The 8,446-nt window shown below is 48.7% G+C and overlaps 1 long non-coding RNA gene across 1 annotated transcript; it reads right to left on the reverse strand.

The window, feature by feature from the left end:
• Positions 1 to 733: 733 nt before the first annotated feature.
• On the reverse strand, positions 734 to 8,446 carry LOC113936025. Its single transcript, XR_003524183.2, has 3 exons — positions 7,811 to 8,446; positions 4,268 to 4,431; positions 734 to 2,970 (listed from the first exon to the last, which is right to left on the reverse strand). It is a non-coding gene; the product is annotated as an uncharacterized LOC113936025 (long non-coding RNA).

An 8,446-nucleotide genomic window follows, 5' to 3' on the forward strand; every position in this document is an offset into this window, starting at 1 on the left:
ATATGCCTCCAGAAAGGGATGACACAGCAAAAAAAAAAAAAAAAAAAAAAAAAAAAGAGAACCAAAGAGTCCTGGCTTTGGATTTTGAAAGCCTAGGAAATCAGGGGAAATAGAAAGGACTGGTGTGTTTAGACAATAGAATCGGGAGTGGGGCAGGGCGGGGAGGGAGACACAGATGCTGGACTAGCAAGGCTTCCTGCCTCTTAGGGCGGACAAAGGTTCCCAGATCAGGAGGAGGGAGTGTCTGAAAGGAAGGGAAACTGAGAATGAGGGCCCTGGGCTGTGTCCCATTGTGTTCCTTTCCCGTGTGGAGCCAGGGAGGGCAGCAAGACCCCGGACTGAATGGCCATTTGATAAATCAAGGCAGATGGGTCTGAGACAGCTCCACAGCACTCTTCTGCACCCCAACAAGGAGCAGGAGAAAAATGGGCCCCAGGGACCCAAAAGTGACACCGAAATAGGAAAGAGTGAGGTTGCCAACTCAAGCGACTATGTGGGCTAGGCAGATTTTGCAAATGAGTGAGCCAGGCCCCCCTAATAGGGAATGGTGGGGACTGTGGCAAGCTGACGGTGAGCATGCTTGGTGTACTGGGCAGCCACCAGGCAGTGGGATTGCTGCCCCATCGGGATGTGTCCCCAGAATGATCTGCTCCAATTTCTAGATTTTTTTTTACAAAACATGAAAATCTTTATTATTTTTTACAAAACATGAAAATATTATTTTTTACCAGACATGAAAATATTATTTTTTACAAAACATGAACATATTTTTTACAAGACACCAATATCTTGTTTTTCTTTCAAATATCTAGATGCTTATGTGAAAATTCCCATTTCAGATATTGGCAAGTGATCTTTTAAAATACGCTATGGATCAAATGAAATGTATCTGTGGACTACATGTGAGTCAGAAGATACCAGGTAGTGACTTGTCCTGTGAGAGTTCCCTCAGGCTCAGCATGGACTTGCCGGGACCAACAGCCCAGCAACCAGTGTGGGGACAGGGATGGATGGCATCCACACCAGATGTGCCCCTAGGAGGCTTTGGCATGACACAAGGCTTCAGAATTTAGATGCAACCCCAGCAGGGGGTGAGGGGAGGGAGAAGGAAAGCATTTCTGCCACCTGGCAGAATAGGGGCTCCTAAGATAAATCTGGCTGAGTCATGGAAAAATAGTTCCATTTCCTGCCAGCTTGAGTTAGTGGTCTGAGTCTCTCACCTCCTCTAGTGATCTGGGGAATTTAACTATTTTTATGCTGCACATGTTTTAGGGAATTCTTTCTTCCCTTTTGTCCCTGGGTATTTGTTTTCCTCAGATTCAAATCTTTATTTTGAAATAATAACAGATTCATAGGAAATTGCAAAAAAAAAAAAAAAATTCCCGGGGAGGTCTTGTGTGTCCCTCACCCAGTCCTTGGAGCAGTAGTGCAGCCAGGAGATTGACGTTGAAATTGACATTGGTACAACCCACAGAACTTATTTGGATTTCCGGGTCCACCTCTATTCATTTGTGTGTGAGTCTATCTGTGTGTAGGGCTGTGCAGTTCTATCATGTGTACAGGTTCATGTAACCAGCCCCTCCCCCTCAGTATCCAGAACTGTCCCGTTCCCACAAGCTCCATCATGCTGCGCAGTGGAAGCCGCACCCATGCTGGCACAACCACAACCCCTGGCAATGTTTCTTCATCTCCAAAATTTGGTGATTTCAAGAATATTCTATGAATGGAATCATACAGTATGGGACCTTTCGAGATTGGCTTTTTTAACTCAGCATGCTTCCCTTGAGAGCCATCCAGATTGCTGCATGCCTCGAGGAGCTGTTCCTTTTTATTGCTACATAGTATTCCACCACGGTGTGGATCTACCACAGTTTAACCACTCATCTATCCAAGGACATGTAGGTTGTTTCCAGTATTTGGCTATTATGAATCCTTACGTGTTTATAAAATTAGTTCAGAAAATGCCAGCCAGTGGCATCTGTGTTCTGAGTTTGGACAGGGTGCAATATTTTCCATGATCCCTCAATGATGGAAGTTTGCACAGAGTTTTTCATCTGAACCCTGCAGAAGCCCTGGGAGGGAAGCAGGGCAGAAATTCAGTCAGTCAACACATTTTTATGGAGCACTTACTATGTAGTATGTACTATTCTAGATTAATTGGGGATACAGGAGTGAACAAAACAGACTCAAATCCCTTTCCTTGTTGATTATCCCCAATACTCATCGGGGAAACCTGAAGCTCAGAGAGGCTATATAATTTGCTTAAGGGCACACAGGTGGGAAGTGGGACTTGACCCCGGGACTTCTGACTTCCAGGCCACTAATTCTCTGGTTAGATTTTGCCATCTATCTTCACTGACAACAACTTCAGAGCAAAAAGCACATGCTGGGGATCCTGTATGCAGTATTCTAAGCAGTGGTTCTTAATGGGGGTGGGTGGTGAATCCCCCTTCCCCCCAGAGACGTTTGACAATGTCTGGAGTCATTTTTGGTTGTCAGAATTTGAGAGGGGTGTTGCTACTGGCATCTAGTAGGTAGAGGTTCAGGGAAGCTGCTAACCATCCTACAGTGCTCAGGGCAGCCCCCACGACAAAGACTTATCCCACCCAGATGTCTATAGTGGCAAGGTTGCAAAACTCTGGTGTAAAGCGCCCTAAATGTCACGGACAAAGACAGCAACTACCTAGACAGCACAGTGTAATATTGAACACACAATTATTTGCATGACAGGTCTGGTGAAGGCAGCACACTGTTGGTCGGGGGCTGATAGAGGGTCACTATGAAGCCGGGAGGGCTGCCTGAAAGAGGATGCAGAACATGCAGGGGTACCGTTCCTCTGTTCCATGCTCTCTTCTTCCGTTTCTCTTGAAGAACCTTATTAACCTCCTTCATGCCGAAATGTACCAGAGAGCCGAGCTGAACGTGCAAAGCCTTTTTAGGAACAGCCGGGAAGCAGGCAGGATGCTCAGTCTGCATTGTGGAGTGTACAAGAGACATAACCTCAGTTTTCAGAACTAGGCTTAATTTCGATTTCAAGTCCCCACTTTGCTGGGTAGGAGAAGATCACAATTAATCAGAGTCTCCCTACTGCTTGTTCTAAGTTGTATCTATATTTCTTTTTTTGGTGAAGGGAGCTCACAATGTGCCAAGACCTGGGCAGGGGCCAGCAGCAATCTGCTCTTCTCTGGCACCTGCTGACATGGCCTCATTTCTGTCTTCCGGATGGCAGACATGCCTTCCTCGCCTCCTGGACGCCCTCTCTTCACCCAGCTTCTCCCTCTTTCTTCTCTCAGCTTCTTCTGCCCTCCTCTTAGGCCCATGGGGTACATTGGCAGGGCCAGGGAAATTGCTGCAGGGCTGTCGCCACTCCATGTGACCATGCCCTCTGGTACCACCCTGGGTGAAGGACAAACATCCTCCGAGGCTCCCCCCAGCCCACACCCACTCTCAGAGCTGCCACAGGACCATTGCCGTGGCCACCACTCACCTCTCTGGAGCCCACATCATCATAGCTGTTTCCCTCTCGTCTGCCCCTCTACGTGGACCCCCAGCCCAGAGACACCTGATCCTATCTGGGCCTGGGCAAGTGGTTGTTGGATCTTGCTTAGTCCCAAAACCTTTTGTTAATGACATAAACATTACACCCAGGGCTCCCACTTTTGAAACTCAGAGCTCAGGTTCTTACAACCCCAAAGACCTGATTCTTAAAACTCAAAACATTATCTCTGCTTTTCTGGTGAATCTGGTTCACCCCGAAATAAGAAGAGCCACTGGCTGAAAGAGCAAAAAGGAAAGGGGAAGAAACCCCTTTCATCACTATCACGAAGTATTAGCTCACTCCAGCAGTGTGTGAGGAATGAATGGAAGACACTGTCGTGTTCTTCTGTGGGCCCTTCCCAGCCAGGGACAGCTGAATCTCGGTCCCCAGGCTCATCTCCCATCCTCCAAACCTGGATCGGAAGTCCCTAAGAGCATCGCAAGCCACACTAGCAGGAGAGCCAGGGTAGAGAAGGGTGTGGGTGCCCGGACTACAGGCAGCCTGGGTTCCCAGCCACACGCCACCACCTACCAGCTGAGTGAGCTTGATCAAGTCACTTAACGTCTCTGGGTCTCAGTTTCCTAGTCTGTAAAAGGGGGGAATATAATACCTCCTTCCTGTGGTTATGAGGGTGATTACTGAGACAGAAATTGTAAACTATGTAGAACAGTGCCCAGCACTGAGTCAGCACTGTAGGGGGCTGGCTTGCTATGGCTGTCACTCACTTACCCTAGAAGTGAATGGGTTTCCTGGAATCCGGGTCACACAGGGCCCCGGTGCTTGCTGCTGGGGGTTTCAATGCAATCGCTTCACCGAGAGAGGGTCAGGGCATCTGTGCCTGGCCTCCGGCACTGCTGTCCGCTCAAGAGCATCAGAGGGATTCTCTTTGGATCCTTGCGTTGCAAGAAACATAAACTCATTAGACTAGTTTAAGTAAAAAAGGAAACTCACTGGAAAAACAGGAATGCCGCTCAGCACTAAAAAGGAAGGAAGGTGGACAGCAAACCAGGGAGCTTCCCTCTTGTGCTCTCTCTGCAGCCAGCTTTCTGCCTTGGTGGAAACTGACAGCCTCCCTGTACCTGGGGTGGTGGGGGGGGGGCTGCTCTAGGTGCCTACTGGGTGCACCGGCCTCTTCTTCCTATTGGCAGAGGCTCCATCTGATTCAGGGGTCTGCGCCAACCCCAGTGACTCCTGAAAGTCTACACCAGTCTCGAGGGCCCTTGCCAGTCATGGGTTTCGGAATGAGCATGTGACCCAGTTCTGGCAAGGGAGCTATCAAGGAAGTTTACGGGGAGCTTCTGGGAAAGGTCTCATCCTTGATGGAAAAGAGACCACGGAAGCATGACAGGGCCTGGAGCCTGAGAGAGCCATGAGTAACAAGGCTGAGCACATCAGAGGGACCCCCCCCACCCGCTCATGAAGTCCTGTTTCCTGGGCAAGAAGTCCAGACTCGATGCTGAGGGCCCTGGGGAACCACGGCTCAGGTCTGTGTGTCACACCGCTGACCGTGCGACATGGAGAACGCATTCAAGGGGGACAGCCTGGAAGCAGGACACCAGTTAGGAAGCAGCTGGATGACCTGCAGATGGGACATAGAGGAAGGTTCTAGAGGATGGGGCACCAAAGAATCAGGGTGATAAGGAGTGAGACTTGCTGGCTCTCTGTGCTCAGGGGCCTCAAGATCAGGCACCCTAAAGTCAGGAGGTCCTCATGAGCTCCGTTCTGGACTGTCTGACTCGTCTACACAGGCCCACTTACAGTGGTAACTGAGGTAGAGACATCATTTCTGAAGCATTTTTTTGGAAATTGAATCCAAATGGTTTCATTTAAACCAATAGTCCACCTACCCAATTTCACTTTGCACTGTATGAGCACAATTTCTCTGCCACCCAGACCTGATGCAACCTTCCGAAAGGCTGGGCCAGTATGTCACGAGTGAAACCTGCCTGTGAGCACATCCCTTCCCAGTGACTAATGGGATCCGCTCCAGATGAGGCACATGTTACAAGTACACGTACGTATGTAATTACTGCTGACTTTGGCAAGAGTCACACAGTGGAGACATTGCTCAGCTTCTCAAGGGTTTAGAAATGAGCCCTCCTCCGGAGTGAATGGGAGCAAGGGGTCACTGGCTCAGAATGGAGCAAAAGAGTGGCCGATGGGGGAAGACACAGGGGCAAGGGAGCGTGTGCTCCTGGGGGACAATACACAAGGCTCCTGGACTCCTTTTTTTTTTTTTTCTTAGCACATACACACACTGCTTTTCGATTTCTAAGGGCAACCACAGTTTGGTTTCATTCCTCTCATAACATGTTCTTTTTTTTTTAGAGAGACAGAGAGAGAGAGAGAGAGAGAAAGTGAGTGAGCACGAACAGGGGAAGGGCCGGGGATGGGGAGAGAGAGAGAACTCCAAGCAGACTCCCTGCTGAGAGTGGAGATGAACATGGGACTCAATCCTACAACTCCAAGATCATGCCCTGAGCTGAAATCAAGAGTCGGACTTTCAAGTGACTGAGCCACCCAGTGCCCCCTCACATACACTTTCTATGCATAAGCAAATACATGTGTGTCTATAGCTTTAAAAAAAAATTGTGTGGCATCATAATGCCCAGTCTTTTGCCTCTCTTAATTCATGATACATCTTGGCTAGTCTTCCCTGTCAGCTCTATCTCCTTTTTCGTGACCACGTAGCATCTCGGCACAAGCCTGCACCATGACTTAACTATCTTCTACCGGGGACATATTCAGGTTGGTAACCATTTTCCCCATTCTAAATAATCAGCAGTGAAAATCCTTGAACACACGGTCTTGAGCACCTATGTGAGTTCCACATGATGATCTGTTCCTCTAAGTAGGTTTTCAGCTTCACTTCCTTACAGATTGAGGTCTAGTCACCAAGCAGAGACAGTCTAATACTTTAAACTGTTACTTGCCCACTCAGCTGGAACAGATACAAACGTTTGCTAGGAGAAGGCTCAGAGCAGCACTCTCTCCTCTTAGAATCCAGACTTCCAGAAACGGTCAAGCTAACGTGCCAAGCGACTCGTGTTCAGATGACACTGGGCCATTGACAAGGCACTCGGCCACATCCTGTCTCACCTGACTCTCATGACAGTCCGCAGAGTAGGAGTTTTTACAGAGGATTTGGAAACTGTTTTACAGAGGATTTGGAAACTGAGGCTCAGAGAGGACGAGACATCTATCCAGGGTCACACAGCTCGTAAGCGGCAGAGGACTCAGAAACGAGAGACAGATCTGATGAAATCCTGCCTTCTTTCTAAATCCATGGCGCAGGCTGTATCACGGAGCCTCTTAGAGAAGAGACATATGGTGGACGCTTAGCTGAAAAGGTAGGTGACATAAACATCTGCCTACATGGCTGAGTTGGCCAGCCCCGTGGGTTTCCTAGGGCTCCTATGACAAACTACCATAAACTTCAGGGCTTAGAACAACACAGATTCCTTAGCTTACAGTTCTAGACGTCAGAAGTCCAACCAAACTGTCTCAGGGGGCTAAGATTAAGGTGTCAGCAAAGCTGTGCTCCCTCTGGAGGGCCTAGGGGAGAATTCGCCACTGACCTGTTCCAGCTTCTAGGGGCTGCCCCCGCTGCTCGCCCTGTGGCCCCTTCCAGGAATCACATCACTCTGCCCTCTGCTTCCACCACTACAACTCTGTCTGACCCTCCTGCCTCCCTCTTAGAAGAACCCCTGTGACTATGATTCAGGATAATTGCCCCATCTCAAGGGCCTTCACTGAATCGCATCTGCCAAGTCCCTTTTACCGTGCCAGGTAACACCTTCATGGATTCTGAGGATTAGAATATGAACATCTTTTGGCAGCCATTATTTTGCCTGTCCCGTGGGGTTCTTAGCATAGTGGTTACGAGCAAGCACATACGTCAGTTCAAATTCCTGGCTCTACCCCTTGTTAAAAGACGGAGGTGTGTAATTTCTCTGAGTCTCAGTTAGCCTGACCTGAAACACTGAAATAATAGAATTTTCCTTCCAAGGCCGTTGAGAAGATTAAACAATACGACGGTTGCCGAGCTCTTGAAATACAGGGCTCAGTAAATGGGAACCCTCATCCTCCCCACCGCCTGTTATGGTAATGGGTAACAGAAATTCCACCATTCGAGATTTACTTCTTTGGCTCTTTCCCCAAGGACACAGTCACATCTCAGGCCCTTGTGAGCTGACAGAGAAGTTGGCAGTTAAATGAAGTCAGGCTCCTTGATGGGACCTAGAGAACCAGGGAAGAATCAAAGAAACTTACCATGTAGAGGGAGAGGGCCGTGAAGAGTAGTATGACAAGGAGAAACACGCTTCCTCTGCCACTTTCTAGTTTTGCCTGTGGCTCCACTTTGGATGGGAGTTTCTCCAGCCTCTTCCCGGATTAGCCAGGGTGAGCCTGCCTAAAAGGAACGCTCTGAAGATGATTTGCTGAGATAGACGAGACCTGCCCAGTTAGGTTTGTGGCAGAGCAGGGTGGATCTGGAGTTGGATCCTGGCATGGAAAAGTACTGAGGTTCTTTGCCTCCAGATGGGAGCTAGAGCCGCTGTCTGAAATGATTATCCCCAGTCTGGGCCTCTCCAAAGTTGGTCTTGCAGAGTGAAATGAAAGCCAGACTCTGGGTCTTATCTGAGAGCTACGTCACTGTTTCTCATCAACCATTTGGAGACTGGAAGGTTCCCAAATTCATTGTCTAAACTTTGTGATGGAATACACACCGCTCTCCAATGTGAGTTTGTGATCACAGGTACCCGTCTACACAAACAGTTCACCCCATTCAATAAAATAATGTTACTATTTGGGGCTTTCATTTAGCCAACAGATATTTATTAAGCACCTGCAGGGGGCCAGGAGAAGTGGGCAGGACACAGAGGTCCCTATCCTCAAGGAGAGCAGGAG

The sequence above is a fragment of the Zalophus californianus genome, chromosome 4 (assembly GCF_009762305.2).
Source record: "Zalophus californianus isolate mZalCal1 chromosome 4, mZalCal1.pri.v2, whole genome shotgun sequence".
In the NCBI taxonomy this organism is placed as follows: domain Eukaryota; kingdom Metazoa; phylum Chordata; class Mammalia; order Carnivora; family Otariidae; genus Zalophus; species Zalophus californianus.